Source organism: Lutra lutra, chromosome 3 (genome assembly GCF_902655055.1).
Source record: "Lutra lutra chromosome 3, mLutLut1.2, whole genome shotgun sequence".
NCBI classification, from domain to species: Eukaryota; Metazoa; Chordata; class Mammalia; order Carnivora; family Mustelidae; genus Lutra; species Lutra lutra.
In genome coordinates this window covers 58,131,696-58,151,817 of record NC_062280.1, presented here as the reverse complement: position 1 = coordinate 58,151,817, position 20,122 = coordinate 58,131,696, and the positions used below count along the sequence as shown (strand labels likewise).

At 43.6% G+C, this 20,122-nt stretch overlaps 1 protein-coding gene across 8 annotated transcripts in view; it reads left to right on the top strand.

The window, feature by feature from the left end:
• The first annotated feature begins 3,281 nt into the window (after positions 1-3,281).
• ITGB6 (integrin subunit beta 6) overlaps positions 3,282-20,122 on the top strand; it is a 144,411-nt gene continuing 127,570 nt past the window's right edge. For 5 of the 8 annotated variants that reach the window (XM_047721885.1, XM_047721883.1, XM_047721878.1 and 2 more), the window contains exon 1: positions 3,288-3,580. The gene's annotated coding sequence lies outside the window, so the exon portion shown is untranslated. Of the gene's footprint in view, positions 3,581-20,122 lie in introns of all 8 variants that reach the window. The other 3 variants (XM_047721886.1, XM_047721881.1, XM_047721882.1) reach the window with 3 other exon arrangements.

Genomic DNA, 20,122 nt, shown 5'->3' with positions numbered 1-20,122 from the left:
CCCCCCGTTTGGCTTTTTGAAAAATGAAGGTGAGGGCTTGATTTACTGAGACTCTCCTACTCTCCGGTATAATGCCAACAGGTTATTGGGCCTTGTGGCAGGCTTGTCTGTCCTGTTCTGTCGCCAGGGCAATTCCCATCTTGGCTGGAGAGCTGAGAGTGGAATTTTAAGTATGAATTTCCTTGTGTTTAATAGACTAAAGTCAAAAGTCCACATTCTGCTTCAGATATGCGTGAACAACTTCCACTGAAGTTACTCGTGTATATCTGAGTTTAGTTAAAACTCTCCAACACTCAGTCGCCACTAAATAACATTCCTCTTTTAAAAAACAAAACAAAAGGGGCGCCTGGGTGGCTCAGTGGGTTAAGCCGCTGCCTTCAGCTCAGGTCATGATCTCAGGGTCCTGGGATCGAGTCCCTCATCGGGCTCTCTGCTCAGCAGGGAGCCTGCTTCCCTCTCTCTCTCTCTCTCTGCCTGCCTCTCCGTCTACTTGTGAGCTCTCTCTGTCAAATAAATAAATAAAATCTTTTAAAAAACAAAACAAAACAAAAAAAACAACTTTGTAATGTGCCTGTAGGAGAGTGAAATGGCATGTGTCAATTAACCAAAAATTCATTGGGTTTGAGGAAAGGTTCAACTTTTAAAGGAACAAAGCCATTTGGACAGTCCTGCTCACTTCCAGCTCTATACATACGTACCCCATGCAGCCTCTCCAGGCTTATGCTGGAGGCTCACTTGCCTAGACCCTCCTGGCTTTTAGGGGCAGCTGTGGAAGAGTGTAGCACACCAGCCTGGATTCAAGAAGCAAGGTCACGTCCTAGCTCTGATAATAGTTGTACAAACTTGGGCAAGTCACTTAATCTTGACCTTGTAAGGTTATTGTGTGAATTCAGTAGATAATGGGTGTTAAATTTGTTTTTTGGTTCAAAAGTATTTTGCCTGTTTTATAAGGAAAAAATGTAAACAAATAATCAAAAGCCCAATAAGGATGGAGGCAGTGGGGAGAAACGGAGAGTCAAACAATGGTAGCGCAAAGATGTGTTGGTATAATTCCCATGGAAGGCATCTGCAGTGCACATTGCATTATTTAGATGCAATATTTAAATGAGTACGTAAAATTGTCTTCTTTGATCCAATAATTCCACATACGAGAATTTGTCCTAGGAAATACAAAAAATAATACTAGTAATGATGATGATGAAGGGCAACCTCTTTGTATAAACATCTTCTTTACAGCATTTCCTGTCATGGAAAACAACCTAAATTTTAAGCAAATAAAGGAATGTTTAAGCACACCATTACAGGCTTAGATGATGCTTAGAGTAAGTTCTTACTATGTTAAATGAATTAAACAATGGATTCAAAGCACGCATTCTGTATGATCACATCCTTGTCAAAAAAAAAAAAAAGCATCAAAAAAGCCAGAAGGGAAAAGAGCAAAATGATCAACAATAATGGGTAGAAGGAAGCCAGAAGTTGCTTTGGACAGGACTATATGAACTTTCGACCCTCTTTGCATTCCTAATACCTTATACATAGATGACACTCGGGACATATTGAGTATATTTTTTTAAGTGCTCTACCTTAGCTCCTAATTAACTGATTAACACTCTGCTCAACTAACTTTCCAACTGATCAAAGCTTCACCTTAATTAGCCCTGTGAAATAGTTTTGAAATAGTTTTCCCAGTGGTTTCTTCTTATTTTTCCATTCAGCTATCTGTAAGATCATAGACACTCAGGAACTAGTACATTTGGCACTTGGTCAAATAACGAGAGCTTGGATTTAGCCACTGAAGTATCACAAGGCGCAACATCAAAGGAATTTTCCAAAGTTGCTCCCCACATACAGCCCAGCCCATGTCATTTGATTCTCAAGAATGCTGAGCCCAGCAGCAGAGCAGCCTGGGATGAATGCCCATGGCAGGGAGGCCAAAGTATGCATTTTCATCAACGGGAGAATGGGTACAGGCCAAACGAGGAACGGACGGCACGCTTTAATGGTAGATGGCAGTTTTCAGAGAAAACCTGTCAGTGTGTCATAGTGAATTATACATAAGGAGGGGGAAACAATGATTAAAACCTCCTTAATTTACAAATAGAATAAAGCATCCAAAAGAGGCAACTGTGTCTCCTCACAGATGAGTTTACTTAATGAGCAGGCTGAATTAAAAGCTCCTCGAAGGTTCCTTGAGATCATAAACGTTCGAAATGAAAGGTGGTTTGTAAATCTTCTAATCATCTACCATACACAAGACACACATTCTTTATAGACAAGGAGAGAGCTCAGAGACTTCAGGAATCTTTCTGAGATCAAATAGGCAGTAAACGGTAGAGTCGGGGTTCAGACCCCCGTCTCGCAGCTCTTTGTCGATCTTGTTTCCATGTCACTCAAATGCCACATGGCTTGAAAGTCGCCAGACCTCCACCCACACTGCACAGTGTGGCACAACACAAAGTGCTTTGGAGACAGACTGAGGTTTAAATCCTAACCCTGTCACTTACTAGCGTGTGACCTTGAGCAAGCCAACGAATCTCGAGAGCGAAGCCATCAGCCCACCCCACAGTGCGGGGGTAAGAATGAAGTGAGGTAATGCATCTCCAGTGCTGAGCGGGAGGTCTGGCCCCTCACACCAGCTCCGCGAGCGGCACCTCGCAATACAATCACATGACCTCCTTGAAGGCCGACCCACAGCTCCGCAATTTTGGCCTCAGCCTCTGAGGAAGAGTGTGGTCCAAACACTCCACCCTTCTTCACAAAAGCGGTATGGGTGTCGCTTCTCAGCTGTGCCCAACAGGAACAAATCCAATCCAATCTGGACGGTTTAGTGTTTGGTACCATCTTTAATACTAATCTCATCAGTTTTTATTTTCATTTTCTAGTTTCTCCAAACAAGCCATTTTTAGAGGCTGGCGGCTTGAAACTAGAGCTGCCAATGAGATAGACTTATCTTGAAAGCACCAGGATCCTTCTGACGGAATGTAAATATAAACAACACACACGTTACAGGAAAATCTGATAGGAGTTTGCTCATTGGTTTGGATGCCAGCTCAGCTCCGAACTTGCCCGGTACTATTTTGGAGTATTAAAATCTATATGTGCTTCATGTCCCAGCCACCCTGCCATCCATTAGGTTTGAATGTCCTTTAGGGAATGAACTTGATCCCCGCCAGCCCCGCTCCCAACCCCGCCTTACTTTTGGTCTCTCTCCAGAGCAGCGAACGCGCTGGCATAGTTCTGCCATTTGTCAGCCAGAAGTCTGGTTACACATTTGCTCGTCAATCTAAACCTGACCTATTCTCATACGAGCACTTGGGGTTTCATGTAAATCAACCAGACATTCTGTCATTCACCAACAATATCTCTCCATAGTAGACTACACCAATGTGCCTCCATGAAATATTTCACTATGTTTGTGGAAGAAATATTCAAATGAACGTGCTTTTTCAGGAATGGTGACACCAGAATGTTCTAAATCTGTTCATTACCACAAGGATAAATGGTATTTCTGCCAAAGACTTGATAACGGGTGCAGTAATGCATCTCAGCACTTTCTGAAATTAAAGGTCTGCCCTGAGAGGTAAGTAGTATAATGCATGACTAACAACGCAAACCCAAACTTGGGAGCTAAGTTTTCCTTGTCCGTGTAATCGATCGTTTCCAACAGATGCTGCCTTAGGAAGTTCCTAACGTTACTTCTAGTCTCTAGTTATTAACGTCCAGGTGAGGCTGAACCCCCGGTTTGTAAAAGGGTGGTTCCTTATTAATTGAGCATGCTTTCTTGTGATTTTTCTTATATTTGAATTCACACACACTTTTCACAGCTGTACTTCAAAAATCTGCTGTGGTTTAAGGGCAGTATTTCATGGAGTTATTAATTCATCATTAAGGAAAATATTTTAACATTCAGTTGAATATTGTCTTAAGCAGCTTTTTAAGGTACATGTTTCTGGTTATAGTGATTAATTTGTTAATTCTCCTGAAAAATGGGCAGTTTGACTCTGGCCTTCACTAGGTCTTTGCCATTTTCAAGAGGTCACAAAGGAAATATAGAACTGGGAATTTAAACAAGAATTATCAGTTCTCATCGAAACGTGCATGACATTAGGCCAGTTAACTTCAGTGTTACTAGATGATAAAATGATGTTTTAATGTAGACGTAATTCATGAGAACTATGGAAAAAACAAAAAGGGGAGGGCTGCCAGTCTAGGATATTTATAAAGAGCTCATTTTATTCCTATAAGTATCTAAAAATGCCTGGTATCATTACTATTCACTTTGAGCACTGGAAGTATGACTACCAGTGCTATTAAAAAAAAAAAAATCCAATATCTGTGAAACGTTATCCATCCAAAGAATGCGTCCTCTAAAATTAAAGACTCACAGAGTTCTATCATATTGGCTGTCAACATGCCTAAAATGGACAGAATACAGATTCTGATCAGAAAGTAATGGTTTTCCTTTACGGTTTTGGATTCTGAATAGGCTCAGCAGATCATAGTTAAAGATTTTTAGCACTGGGTTTCAAACATAAAGTCACTTGGTCACAATATAAAGATTAGTGTGTACCTAAGTGAAATTCTGTTCCTTGGGGAAATGCAGAAATGCCCTCCTTCTCAGTCTCTTCGTTCCTGTGCATTCTGAGGTGGCCTTTTCCTCTATCTGACTTACGCCCTCTAGTGTATTCTGGATGAAGAACAGGAACTAAAGCTCCATTTATACACAAAAAACGTTATTGCAATTTCTCAATATTTTCCCCAGTTATCATACACAAAAACACACTTACCACCAGATGTTTTGACGTGAACACTGAGTGACTGCAAGGATTTTTTTTTTTAATTTACTTGACAGAGAAAGACATCACAAGTAGGCAGAGAGGCAGGCAGAGAAAGAGGGGGAAGCAGGCTCTCCGCTGAGCAGAGAGCCCGATGCGGAGCTCAATCCCAGGATCCTGGGATCATGACCTGAGCTGAAGGCAGAGGCTTAACCCACTGAGCAACCCAGGTGCCCCAGGATTTTTTTTTATCACAGAGTCTCAAACTTAAATTCCTGTATTCCAACCTCCGCTCTCCAAAGTAGGTATTGACTTCTAATCTGTCAGGGTTACATTCCTTCTCTGCCTTTGAACTCTTATATTCTAATTCACTTTTATTGTGATAAGCAGAAGGGGAAAAGATTCTCTAAAGAACTAAGGCATGCAAGCAGGCATTTCTTTGACATACGTTCCAAGAATAGAACATTGACGCTTTGGTTCTTCTAAGTTACCCAAGAGGTTCAAGGAGTTTTGCCTCAAGAGAAAAGTGATGAATTTTTTTAAATTGCTTTATGGAAACACTGCATATTTTCTGCAATAGAAGCCCTTAATCAAACCAGGAAGAGTAGCTTCTTGGGAAATGTACTGTTTATGGGCACTTTTTCTTTACAGAGAAGAAAATATACTTCCAAAGCTGTCAGCTGCCGTTACTGCAACTCTGGAAACCAGCCACAGCTGATGTGAGAGCTAACTATAGGCCAAGGTCATCTGGGGATCTCCCCAGCCTGCTTACAGAGATGGCACCCATGCCTCATTGGAGTGCATGGGTTTGCCAGTCCAGCCCAGGGAGCTATTTTCAGTTGGAGTTCCCACAAGGAGGCCCTTGATCGTCCTTCATGCAGCTGGCAGTCACTTTTATACTTAACCATTCTCAACCAACATCTGCTCATCCTGCCTGTTCCCAAAACCCCCAGAGGGGGTTCCTAGGTATAACCAATGTTAATATTCAAAGTGACCTTTACTGATCTTTGTTGAACAACACAAAGCTTACTGATGCATAGGACTCCACTTGGTCAAATCACTTCAGCCAAGTGCCGGAGCAGGAAGCCCTCAGGCTTACTGAGCTTCCCCCTTTACTACCATCATCCGCCAGCCTCTAATCCCTGCTCTCCTCTTCCAAGTCCACTGTCACTACATTTCATCCACTTTTGCCTAGATTGCTGAAATAACTTTCCAACCAATCTCTTGCCTCCAACTCACCAACATTCCACCACTGGTTAGATTTCAAAATTACAAATCAGAATACATACCTCTTCTTTTTTTTAATGTAAGATTTTGTTTACTTATTTGAGAGAAAGCACACCAGAGAGAGAGAATGCAAGCAAGAGTGCGCAAGCACAAGTAGGAGGGAGGGGCAGAGGGAGAGGGAGAAGCAGACTGCCGCCGAGTGGGAAGCCTGATGACGTGGAACTCGATCTCAGGACCCTGGGACAGTGACCTGAGCCTCAGGCGGATGATTAACCAACTGAGCCTTCCAGGGGCCCCTGGAATGTGTTACTCTTCTGTTTAAAACCGTTCCTTGGTTCCCCATCACCTACCAGATAAATCTGATACTCTAGATTTGCATTCTGCCTACTTTTCTAGGCTCATCTCTTTTTTTTTTTTTTAAAGATTTTATTTATTTATCTGACAGACAGAGATCACAAGCAGGCATAGAAGCAGGCAGAGAGAGAGGAGGAAGCAGGCTCCCTGACAAGCAGAGAGCCCGATGTGGGGCTCGATCCCAGAACCCTGGGACCATGACCTGAGCCGAAGGCAGAGGCTTCAACCCACTGAGCCACCCAGGCGCCCCTCTAGGCTCATCTCTTATCATTCCCTTCATGCCCTCTTTCCATCACTCCCTTCATCACATAAATACCTCCCCTCCCTCAAACCCATCATGCTCTCCCATGTCTTCAGATCTGTCTAGGGATCTTATCTCCGTAGTGATCTTCTATATTTATTCCATCAAGATTCAGTTTGAGCATTATCTTTTTGATGGAGCTTTCCCTGACACTCTTCCAAAGCTCCCCACTGAGCTCACACACATGTGTGTGCACTTGTCCCTCCACCTGTGATGCTCCATAGGCCACTGTCGACTCTTGGTTCTTGTATCACCACACACACACACACACACACACACCCCACAGACACACAGATTTTGGACTCTACCCTATAAGACTATGAGGCTCTTTATGTAAGGATCTTATATTATTGATTTTTTTGTGTGTTTCCGACATCCACAGCCATACTTAAAGCATTATATACATTTTGTTGTATTAATAAAAATACAAATCTCACAAACAAATCATCCAATCACATCCAGAAAAGGGTATTTTCATTTAAGTCCTGTCTTTACCTATGCCCTTTGTTTTTTTTTTTTTTAATTTAAAAAAAAATTTTTTTTTTTTAAGATTTTTATTTATTCGACAGACAGAGATCACAAGTAGGCAGAGAGGCAGGCAGAGAGAGAGAGAGGAGGAAGCAGGCTCCCTGCAGAGCAGAGAGCCCAATGTGGGGCTCGATCCCAGGACCCTGGGATCATGACCTGAGCCGAAGGCAGAGGCCTTAACCCACTGAGCCACCCAGGTGCCCCACCTATGCCCTTTGTTAAACAGAACTTGATTTAGCAGGTTTCCAGCTGAGTTGTGGTCTAAGGACCCATATCTGTGCTTCAGGAAAGTGCCAAGAGAAGAACTACAAAAATATTGGGGACCAGGGAATTATGTCAGAGGAAAAGAGTCAGGAACAAGGATGTGCTAGAGCTGGGCTGGGCTGTGCTCTCCAATGAACACAGTCCAATTCTGGAAGACTTTGGAACCAAAGGAGCTATTAAAATTGAGACAGACACCATGTATGGTTCATGCATCTTGTATGCCTCTAGGCTTTCTCTTCTCTTACTTACATCCCTTTATCCTCTGTTCATCCATGCAAATTCTCAGCTTAGATAAAGGCTTAACCTGGTAACTTTGACTACAAGATCAATTACAAGCATGGTTCTTACTTTTGCCTTTCTAGGTTAGTTGTCCCCCATTGCCCCCACAGAGTTTTTCCCAAGACAAATACTTCTTCAAGAGGCGCCAAGGTTGAACTAATCTCTGCCTACCTTGGGTGACATTTGGGAGTCACAGTTTATGACCCACAGTCTTCTCTGTACCTGCTTGTCACACCAAGTATCAACACTTCTTAAGCTCTGCTCAAAACTCAAGCAGATGTTGATCCTCAGTAACTGAAAACTTGACTCCTAAAGAAGTCTTTTGACCATGAAACTCTTCTGGCTCCATATCTAAACTTTTCTTATTCTTCGTCTTTCAAACTTTCCATTTTTTCATTATCTTATTATTTTTAAAATAAAGTTACTAAGCTTTTCTTTATGTGCCAGATCTGAGGCAGGGGCAACAAATGAGATGAGCACAGCCCTTCTCTCAAGAGCTTGTGGTCCAACGGTCTCTCTGTTGTCCCTTGAATCTGACCTGTATGTAGGAAAATCTGTCTATGTGCACTGACTATGCTCACGCCTGCCATCCCTCGGGGCCTTCGTGAATTCTTATAATTCATCAAGATTCCATTCAAGTCTTCCCACCAATGCCTGGTGTTGTCTCCCTCTTACAGCAGGGCATGTTAAGAACTGGCTAAACTCCATATCTAAGGATGCTGTTCCAGTGATGATCTTAAGGAAGCCTCTAGTAGTATCTCCAAGGGCTCTGTCATACCTACAATGTGTATCAATGGTAGATTTTGATACACAAAGAAAGGAGGCGTGCTTACACCTTGTGTGAATAGCATGGGTGGGTAAGAAAAATATCCAACCACAGAATCAAAATGTATTCGTTATCTTTCACTACATAGCAAACCACACCAAAACCAAGTAGCTTAAACAAGTATTTATTATCTTAGAGTTTCTTAAGTTCACAAATGCAGAAGCAGCTTAGCTGGGTGTTCCTGGCTCAGGGTTTTTCATGTAGCTTCAGTCAGGATGTCAGTCAGGACTGTAGTCATCCAAAGCCTTGATTCGGGTAGAGGATCTGCTTTGAATCGGGCTCACTCACGTGGTTGTGAGTGGGAGACTTTGGTTCCTCACCATGTAAGCCTGTCAATAAGCTGCACGGGCATCCTCAAGACATGGCAGGAACATGCCTCAGAAAGAGCAAGCCAAGAGAAGAAGGAAGTCATAGTTCCCTTAGGACTTAATCTTTAAAGCCACCCACTATCACTTCCACTTTATTCTATTTATTAGAAAGAAGTCACTAGGTCCACCTGTACTCAAGGAGGGGAATTAGGTTTCCCTTGAAGAAAGGAGTATTCAAAAAATTTTGTGAATATATTTTAAAAACATGGACGCTGCTAAAGAATCTTGAAGATTGGAGCTGTGGGCTACTTCTAACCCTAGGGTGTGAAAGACACAATTTCCCAGCAGTCTGAATGACAACTCTTATGAGTTTCAGTCAACAGAAGTCATTATGGGCCTGCTCCAAAACTCAATGTGATCCTAGGCCATATGAAAAACCAGGTGCCGTCTGGGGTGAGGAAGTGAGTCATGCCTACTCTACTGTGTTGGGGTGAGATCAGAGCAGAGAGCTGTACTCACTTTGGGGCGTCATGTGGAGGCACACACTGGGGCCCATGTGGGAGACAACAAATAGGGTGGTCAAGAAATTTAGAATCATGTCTTATAAAAGGTTGTTGAAGGAACAAGAGAAGTTTAAGTCAGAGAATCCCTAGGTATGCTGTGGTCATTATGCTCAAGAATATGAAGAACTTTCATGTACAGAGATAGGCTTGTTCCATTTCCTTTGTGCTGCAGTCGGAACCAGTGGGCTGAAGTCATGGGAAAGACACTTTGGATCGATGTAAAGAAGGCATTTCTAAAGTCAAAACTTACCTAAGGTGGAAGCAGCTACCTTCAAGGGTGACTGGTATCATCAGAGGCATTGAAACAGTCGGAGGGCTGACTTGGTGCGTAGGAGGAGGGAACTAGTGCAGTGGCCTTGCATAGAGATTATGTGATCTCACAGGCACTTTCCTCATGTCACTGTGGAGTTATCATTATCTCAGCATGAAGTAAATTGATAGCAGTACTCAGACTCTGTTCTTCAACTGGATTGGAGAGCAAGGCATGTTTTTGGTTTTTCAAACAAGGATCACTAACTAGTTCACATTTCTTTGACTTGGAAATTTGGGCTGGCCTCAGCTGGTTGGTTCTTCTGCCAGTCTCATCGAGGCCAGATGGTTGATCTAGGATGAGCCTCACTCAGGTGACTGGTGGGTAACAAGTTGTCGCTGGGGCTTTGAGCTTCTTTTTATGGTGCTCTCATGGATCCAGGGAAGCAGGAGCTGGTAAGCCACAATATGCCAATGATTTCAAGTCTCTACTTATACTATGTTTGCTAATATTCAAAGATCAAAACAAGTTACATAGTCAAGCTCAGAGTCAAATAGATTTCGTGATGGGAGGAGTACCAAAGAGGCCAGCACACAAGAAAGATATTTATGACCATTTTGCAATTGACTACAGAGACCTTTTCAAAATTACCTGAATGAAGCCTAGATGTGATTTTGGAGACCCTTCTGCTTTCCTTGAGAATCAAAACTCATCCATTTGTGCATTACTCTGCATAATCCAGACACAAGAAGGGTGTTCTCTCTGTCATGGTGAGCCCAATGCCAATATGGAGTAACCATTACCCAACAGCCAGGTACTAAGAGCTCAGACCATCCCTATGAGTGGACAAAATGGGGGAAACCCCAGCCTTCAGGAGGAGCCTCCCAACCACTTGGGGGAAACAGAAGGACAAAACAAACTTAAAGACATCTAAGGGACCAAAATGGCAACATACTCCATGACCTGTGTAGGGAAGAATGGTGTTTTAGAGGAATTTGAAGATGTATTCTGGGACCCCATTTTCACTCAGCAAAAAAGCAACATGGTGCTTAGTAAGCAGCAGCTCCCTGGTAATAATCCCCAAGCTCTGCATCTGGACACAGTCCCACCACTTCCCTGGAGCTTTTCCAATTGTTTCTTAACATTGAACTCTGCCATTGGTTGCCATTTGAAATTGACACTTACCCTACTGTTGTCTTATAGGAGAGTTGAAGAAGATAACTTTGTCTCCATTAAAAAAAAAACATAAAAAACTAAAGATAGACCAACAGGGCAGTGATTTTGTAGTGAAAAGACTATTCCTATGTATTAAATACACAAAGAAAATGTATCTGTGTCCAAAAAAATACTTTAAGGAGCTGTCATGTAACAGCTTCATACCCTCATCCATTCATGTTGCCTACCTGGCCCCTGTAGTCCTCTGAGTTTTCCACTCTTGATGAACAACTATTCACCATATTTTCCAAGCTAAGTCTTAAATAACTGTAAGATTTTGCTTCTTGCTGTACCCTTGGCTTATAAGTGTAAAATGAGATGGGGAACTTTTCAAAAAATATTTGATTGACCAAATGATAGCATGGAGTCGAGTTTTTGGGAGGAAATAAAGATGAGGGGAAAGGACTCCCTTCTTCATTTAGACACTGTTTTGGCAAACCCAAATGGCTGATTCACATCTAATCATTGTATTTTAAGCAGGGACAGCTGGAGCTCACTGCATGCCCAGTCTTTATTCCTTCTATGAAGGCAGGAAACAGAAGGGCCCTGCGTAGAGCAGTCACAGACACAGTCAGAGACAAACCACTGACATGGAACGTCACAAGGGAAGGCTTGTTGACCCAGTGATGGCCTTTGGGAACCACATGGAGGCACATGCTAAAGACCTTGGGCAGTAGCCCTCTCCCTTCATCTTTTGGGAGTGGAGGCTGAGGAACAAGGCTCCCTCAGTTTCCTAACAAATGACTTATTTCAGTGAAATAAGAAAGGGAGGGGTGCCCCACAGTCGGTCAGTCAGTCGCGTGCCAAACTGTAGCGATGTTAGTATTTCATGCCACTAATTCAGTTTAACAGAAACTCGCCCTGGCTTTTTTCCACTCGTTTTAGTGAGATTGCAGTTGTAAATCAGCAGGAGTGTCCTGGAGCCTCCTGCTTCAGGTTGGTTGTGGGGAGCAGTCTAAGAGGAAGAATCTTCAGAATAATTTAGAATGTGAGTCTAAGAGGGAAGGTCAGTATTGCTACTTAGAACCAGAGAACTGCCAAACTCGGCTATGAAGGAATGCTCTAAATGGAGCCTTGGCATTTGAATTTAAAATACCTAAAAAACATGGTAGTTCATACTTGTACTACCATGAAACTTAGTTTGAGTTCTCAGTTCTGACATCTGAACATCCTCTAAATTGGGGAGGCCCTTTAATAAAAATCCTCTTTGGAGTGGTAAAATCCTTTTTCACTCATAAGAAGAGTTCCATTTGTAGCTCCAAGAGGAACATAGGGTAGGTGTTGTTTATTTCCCACATCCTCCAGCCCCTGGCAATTACTTTTCTACCCTCTGTTTTCATGAGTTTGACTTCTTTTGTTTTTTAAAATTCCACATTTGATGGAACTAGAGATTATATTATGATAAGTGAAATAAGTCAATCAGAGAAAGACAATTATCATATGATCTCACTCATATGTGGAATTTAAGAAACAAAACAGAGGATCACAGGGAAAGAGAGGAAAAAATAAAACAAGATGAAACCAGAGAGGGAGACAAACCAAAAGAGAATTTTCACTATAGAAAACAAACTGAGGGTTGCTGCAGGGGTGGGGGGGGTAGAGGGATGGGGAACTGGGTGATAGACATTAAGAAGGGCACGTGATACAATGAGCACTGGGTGTTATACAAGACTGATGAATCACAGACCTCTATGTCTGAAACTAATAATACATATATGTTAATTACTTGAATTTAAATTAAAAAATAAAATGAAATTCCACATATGAATGATAACCATGCAGTACTTGCCTTTCTCTGTCTGACTTATCTCACGTAGCATAATGCCCATCTGTGTTGTCACCAATGGCAGGATTTTCCTCTTCCTCATGGCTAAATAGTATCCTTTTGTGTGTGTGTGTATATATATATATGTGTGTGTGTGTGTGTGTGTGTGTGTGTACCACATCTTCTTTATCCATTCATCTTTTGATCAGTGGTTTCCACATCTCAGCTATTGTGAATAGTGCCACAACGAATGTGGGAGTGCAGATATCTCTTAGCTATCCTAATCTCATTTCCTTTCGATAAGCACCCAGAAGTGGCTGTGAGTGCCAGATCAAATGGTAGTTCTAATTCTTATTTTTCCTAGTCCTACCTCTTAATAACAGTGCCAAGATCCTTTGGGAAGTAATTTGACCTTTCTGGGCCTTTTTTTTTTTTTTTTCTTTATCTCTGAAGTAAGAGATGGAGTTATTTAGAAGAGTAAATGAGAAAGAATTTGGGGAAGTGTTAAGAAGACCCAGTTAGACACTGGATGGCCGGTCACTCACCCGGCCTCTGCAGAACCAGAACAGCCTACACGCCTCCTGACTCAGCACCTAGCCTAGTGCCTTGTTCACTGCGCTAATCTGTATTTTCCTCTGACACCAGACTCTCTGAACTGAGGACTGATGTGAGGCACAAATTAAGCAGAGCATGGAAGGTTGGATCTATCCACTTCCTACTGCCCCTGTTCAGTCTACCCTGCAACTCCTCCAGATTTACCTAATCCCCAGTAAGGCCCAGATTCAAGCAAGACTCGTAGGCATTCTTTTTAAGATTTTATTTATTTATTTGACAGACAGAGATCACAAGTAGGCAGCGCGGCAGGCAGAGACAGAGGAAGGGAATTAGGCTCCCCACTGAGCAAAGAGCCTGATGCGGGGCTCAATCCTAGGACCCCGGGATCATGACCTGAGCCAAAGGCAGAGGCTTTAACCCACTGAGCCACCCAGGCCCCCCATCAGTAAGTATTCTTTAATGGAAAGAAACTAAAGCAGGAATCTATTATGGCCCCACTGTTGGGAAGCATGAGTGGGAAGGGCACGAGGGGATTTGGACACAATCCATAGATTTGGCAACAATCCACATATGTAAAATTCACTATAACTCCCTGCCTAAAACTCTCTGCTTTGGCCCTGGCCCATACCCTCAGCAGACCTGCCTCTTCTCTGGGCACGGATGAATGCTTCCCTCTCAGTAGGGTCACTGTTAAGTTTCACCACAGACACATTTCACCCCGCCATGATTTCTGCTGCACAATATTTCTAAAGTCTTAAAGAGGACCCTCTATGGACTTAAAGAGGAAGAACACAGACTCTGGGGACAGAAGCCAACCTCCTTTTATAATCACCTCATTCTTGGCCAGTCCCACGGTACCGTTTTTGATCAGAAGCCACTGGGATAGAAAGAAACAGCTCAAGTAATATTTAACTCTGCTCACACTTTTGCTTTAATTATTAACATTTGGCAGCCAGAAGAAATAACAGCACTTCATCTAGACACTTAAGAAAGAAAAAGGAACAGCTCACACCCCAGCCTTTATAAAATGTTTGAGCAATCATCTTGGATGGGCACATGCAGTCTTCACACATACCAGCAAACACTGTGAAGTGTGATGACTGATTCATTCACTGTGCAAATATTTATTGAACTGGCACCATTCTAGGTGCTGGCAATACATCGATGAGCAAAACAGACAACAATCTCTGATCTTCTGGAGGTTATATTCTAGTAGGAGGTGGAAGAGGCAAATATTCAACAAACATGATAAATAAGGAAATTACATGGTGTGTTAGGAGGTAAGAGAGAAAAATATAGCAGGGTAAGAGGTGTGGGAAGTGATGGTAGAGAGCAGGCCCATATAAATGGGGTGGTCAATGTTGGCCTCATTAACTGGTGACAGTATAGCAAAGTCTTAGAGGAAGAGAAGGAAGCCAAAGGTATCTGGAAAGTGGTGCTGGAGACAGACAGAATAGCCATGGCAAAGGTCCTGTGGCAGGAGCATTGAGTGGAGTGTCGGTAGACCATCAAAGAAACCAGTATGCCTAGAATGGAGCAGATGAGGAGGAACATACAGGAAATGAGGTCATAGAGGAAACAGTGACCAGAGAGGTAGGACCCTGTAGACTGATGTATAAGCTTTGTTTTCTTTAGAGAAATGAGGCCATTGGACCCTTTGGGGTAGAGTGATCTGACAGGATTTAATGGAGCCCATTCTCTATGGTTTCATTATATGTTCAGGCAAAGTCCCGGAAATGGACCTTTTGCATGGAAAACAACCGCTCCCGTTGCTTTTCCTCCAAAATGTTCAGAGTTGGCCGGCTTCCTGGCTAACACATCAGCATCCTCCACAGAAATGAACTCCTCTGTGGCTCCCTCAGGACTCCCTGCCCCTCTGGAAGCAAAGCCCCATCATCATCATCCGAGCCTCACCTAGAGATGGACAGAGAAAAGGAAGAATCTCCTCTTTCCCTGTTTGCAGCTCCCCAGTAATTCAGACCCCACCTAGCAAGAGCCATTAGAGCTAATTAACGACCCTCTTTTCAGTAGGTGTCTCCTCACTCTGATTAATTCTCGGTCAGAGACAGAAAGCTTGTTCCATTATGGTTCTTTTTAAAAAATTATTATTATTCAGGCTTCTAATACTGGCATGAACTGCGGGTGAATTTCTGAAGTCATGTTACTTAGCTGTCACAACTAGTAATAGAAAAATTCAATTTATAAAGAATTAGGAGAGGCAGGAGAGGCATGCTCTTCGGTTTAGAACAAAGGAGATCAATCCTGACACAATGGCAGCATGACATCCACGGACTTTGAAGATTCCAGCCTTCCTCTTCATTAATTAGAGAGAATCAAGAGTTCTGGTGGTTAATTATTTGCAGAAATTGTGCTCTGCTAAAGCAGATGCCAACTCCCTCCAGCCACCCCCAGCAGCGGCTCCGCATGCTAATTAAACCGCGTGTCAGTCCCAGAAGTCGTCTGGGTAGGCAAATACACACTTGGACGACCACTGCCCTCTGCCACCCCTCAGGCTTAGGCAGGGCCGCGGGACTTCCTCATGCGGGGACCCTGGAAGGCCGACACCGCTCTGAATGGACTCCCCTGGATAGGTCGTGCTTTTAGAATCCGCATTAAGAAACCTAAGATCCAAGTCAGCTAGAATCTGCTCTTACAAAGTGTGTGCTTCATGGGAGTCAAGGGGTCAAGTGTATTTGCCAACAGGATCCGTTGGTACTCTTGTGTTGCCCCCCACCACTGCTGCTTTGTGCCGGAGTTGAACAGTTTTCATTAAAAACCAAAACAAAACAATTTCAGCTTTTAATGTCCTAATTACAAAGGTAATATACATCCTTTGTATCAAACTGAAGCAATGTGGAAGTGTACAAAGTAAAAAGTGAGGGCTCTTTTGTGCGCCCTTCCAATCCCACCCTCCTGAGAACCATGATAAGGTTTGAGGCTTTCCTTCTAGACTCTTCCCATGCTTCAGGCTAGAGTCTTTGAATTCTTTTCTGACCCATCAGGAACTGACATCTTTTTAAATTATTATTATTATTTTTATTAACATATAATGTATTATTTGCCCCAGGGGTACAGGTTTGTGAATCGTCAGGTTTATACACTTCACAGCACTCACCATAGCACATACTGTCCCCAATGTCCATCACCCAACCACCCTCTCCATACACCCCTCCCCCCAGCAACCCTCAGTTTGTTATGTGAGATTAAGAGTCTCTTATGGTTTATCTCCCTCCTGATCCCATCCTGTTTCATTTTTCCTCTTACCATGACCTTTTAGCAACCCAGCTGCTTTTTCTGTACCCGTGAAAGCCACCGCTGTCCTGCTTCTATGTTTCCACAAGATTTAACACCAGGGCAAACTCAGCTCAAGAGTCTTACCATTGGCCTTGACCACATGGACTGGCCATAAGAAAGCTCTGGCCACTTCATTGTGCGATCTGAATCTTTCTACACCGGACACGAGAGGTACATCAGACAACCCTGTCTTGGTGTTAGCCATGCATTGGCAGCTAAAGATACTGAGCCCAGTCTTTAATTTGACAATGGATATTGTTGGAAAAAGAAAAGATGCACACTAGAAAAGCCATCAGCACTATTGAAGTAAACAGGTGCCTTTCATCTGCTCATATGCCAAGGGGAGGGAAACAGAATGCAATGCTGCTCTTCCAGAAATAGAAATGTTGCTGAAGCTAGCCCAGGGGCCTCATGTACCATGGATGAGGCAGCAGACAGAGTCACATCTCTAACCTGCCTTCCCAGGCATCAATTTTTGGGGGAACATATTCAGAGGACTTCAGCTCTAAAGCTGAGCAGGGCTGAGGCCTGTAGGGGTCTGGTCAGGATTTAGGAGAAGCTGCGGGCAGCAGAATGAGGTGGCTGCCTGGCAGGCCTTTCCTCAAATACCCAGATTGCCCTGGGTGTTTTGACTTTTGCTGGCATTAAGGACCTGTGGCCATTTCACAGCCCATTTATTTGAGGTATTTGAAACTCTCTCTGCAGGGCAGCTAAGGTTGTCATATTAGCTTGGCAGACATCAGACTTTCTCTCGGGTTACCACGTCATTCTGACCACCTCGAGGTTACCAATTCTAAACAGCAGGAAACAAGTTTATCTACATCTCGATGATGGCATGTGTTAAACTCATTTGTGATGATCTCTCCTCCTGGAAAGTCGTCTCCATGACGGCATGTGTTTTAAGCATTTGGGAGCTGCTAGCACCTAGCCAGCCATGGGGAATCGGTTTTGAACTCAGTTTTACTGGGGTTTTGTTACGTGGTATTTGTTTGGTGGTGGGTTTTCTGTGGCGGTGGTGGTAATTGTTTCCATGTAACTTGACATAACTTTACACAAGATATGACGGTTAGATTTCCGTGTCATTTGGTTAGGCTTGGTTAGCACCCAGTTATTCAATCAAACATTAATCTAGGTGTTGCTGTGAAGATATTTTGGACGTAAGATTATCATCTACAATCAGCTGACTTTAAATAAAGGAGATTACCTTTAATAATGTGGGCGGGCCTTATCAAGTCACTGAAGGTGCTATGGGCAAAACCGGAGAAATTCTAAGTCAAGACTGCAGTATCAGCTCCTGCCTCCTGAGTTTCTGGGATGCTGGCTTGCCCTGTGGATTTGGGGTTTGCCAGCCCCCACAAGCATACAAGCCTAATTCCTTAAAATAAATACCTATATGTCTATATCCATATCTAAAATCTCTTATTGGTTCTGTTTCTCTGGAGAACCCCAACGGATACACATCACATACATGGATCTGTGTAAAACACACCAGTCTTTCATTCATTCATTCATTCATTTCTTCAGTTCACTCCATAAATATTTTTTTGAGCCCCTCAAAGTGCCCGGCGTTATGCTAAGTGCCAGAAATAATGATCGAAAGAGTCCCAGATCTCAAAGAGAGCTTTTATTTAAGGCAAGTCCAGGGCGGTGCTGGAGGTCTCCTAAAGAAACAAACCCAGCCTAGAATCTGCAGGAACTAGACTCAGACGGTGAGTCACCTGCAGCTGCCATGGTCTGGGGCAGGGACAGAGACAAGAAGGAATAAAACACTTTGCCCAGGCATTCAGGGCAGCCAGTTTCACCGTGCCAAGAGAGAAAAGAGAAAGAGAGAGGGAGAGGAAAGAAAGAAAGAAAATGAAAGAAGGAAAGAAGGAGAAAAAGAAAAAAGAAGACGAAAGCTCAGTGGGGAGAAAAAGAGATTTTTCTGGATACAGTCAACCTTAAGGATGAAAAAACTTTCTTCCCCTCAAGGTACTGACTCTCCAGAACTCCCCCGCCTGCTGTGATGGGATGACCTCACCATGGCCTCACTTCCTTGTCAGGACCCCTGGGGATTTCTCCCCTGCCCAGAAGCTTCAACAAAAGCCTGGCTTTGAGTTCTGTCACTGCACCTTGAAAACGCCGGCCCAGAAACAGGGCTTCGGGACATGAGCAGGAAGAGCCTTCACTCTGCAGATTGAAAAGTGGCACCTTTTAAACTGGGTTTTAAAGGAATATGCTATCTGGATTTCTCTAAGTTTCGGGTGAAAAAAAATGTAAGAGAAAGCAGTGTGAAAGGGAACAAACCAAAAGATTCAAAGAGAAGCCTGTGGGAGGATTGTTAACTTTCGTATAAGCCAGATCCTTTCCTAACCAGGTGTAGCCCCTTTTAGCCCTTACTCCCTGAGTAAGAGCATGACCATGACTCTCCTCCTTACTCGAGGACAAAGTAGCAAGAAGAGAAGTCAAGGCTCAAACGACGCATCTCTGCCCCTGTCAGCAGCTCAGGGTTCAGGCAGTACTGGGTGAGCCCACAGAAAAGTCTTTTATGAATAAGAAAAAACTTTCCTTAAAACCTTGGACTGCCATCTCTCATGAGATGGTCTTAATCAGTATAGGAATCTACAGTGACTAGGATTTAAAGATTTCCACCTGGGGTCTGGCAAGGCACAACCGTGTGTGGTGGACCCGGAAGTATCTGGGCTTCCTCTCTGGAGCTCCAGTGCCAGGCCATGCTCGTTTCCCACACTTCAGGAAGCTGTGGTTGGGACTTGCTCAGTTTAGCTAAGAAGCATCCACAGCTTCAGATCTCTCCCTAAATGAGACTGAATCCCCCAGGGTCCTCCCTGGGGGCTCACTCGGGAGTTGTGGGGCTCCAGAGCGAAGGACCGCAGAGCTACCCACTGGCAACAACATGTGGTAGAATCTTCCAGGTTCACAATCATCTTAATCTCGCTCGCAAGTGTCTCCTCTTGCGAAGAGAACCGCAAGTATCTTCCTGGTTAGTTATTTACCCAAGAATTTCAGTAAACCTAACACTTCCTTGGCTGAAAAATAGCCAACTAATTTTGATAAAGTTTCATCAGCCAATAGTGAAGCCCAGAGCTGTGATGGGCAGCCCAGGCGTCCCTGTTCCACTCCCTCTTCAGGGACTTGTCTGAAGGCAGCAAAGGCCCGGGCAAGTCATGCTCCTGACAAATGATTTTTTGCACTGGCTACTTGGGTTCCATGGTCCCTCAGCAGCCTTGGCTCTGAGGACACAAACCAGCAGAAACCTTCCTCGTAGGCTTGACTTGATTCGTCTGGACTTTGCCATCATTACCCTTTGGAGAGAGAAAAATGGTGCTCACTTCATCCTTGTCCTGCCCTCCATTACAGTGTCTGTTCATGTGATCTGGGGTGGAGGAGGATGCCTACTACTTTGAGAGAGACCTGATTCAGTGTTAAGTGGGCCCCTTTCCCAGGGGGCAGGTGTACCCGCCATCAAGCCCTCTCCTCTTTCTCACTGAGTCTTTGATTATCCACATTTCTCACTTGTACTGGCAGACAGACCCTTTTATTCTTTTATTTATGGCCTGACAGCCTTGTTAGTAGAAGGAAAGAAAAGCTACTTGGATGTATGTGTGCCCTTGGCAGATG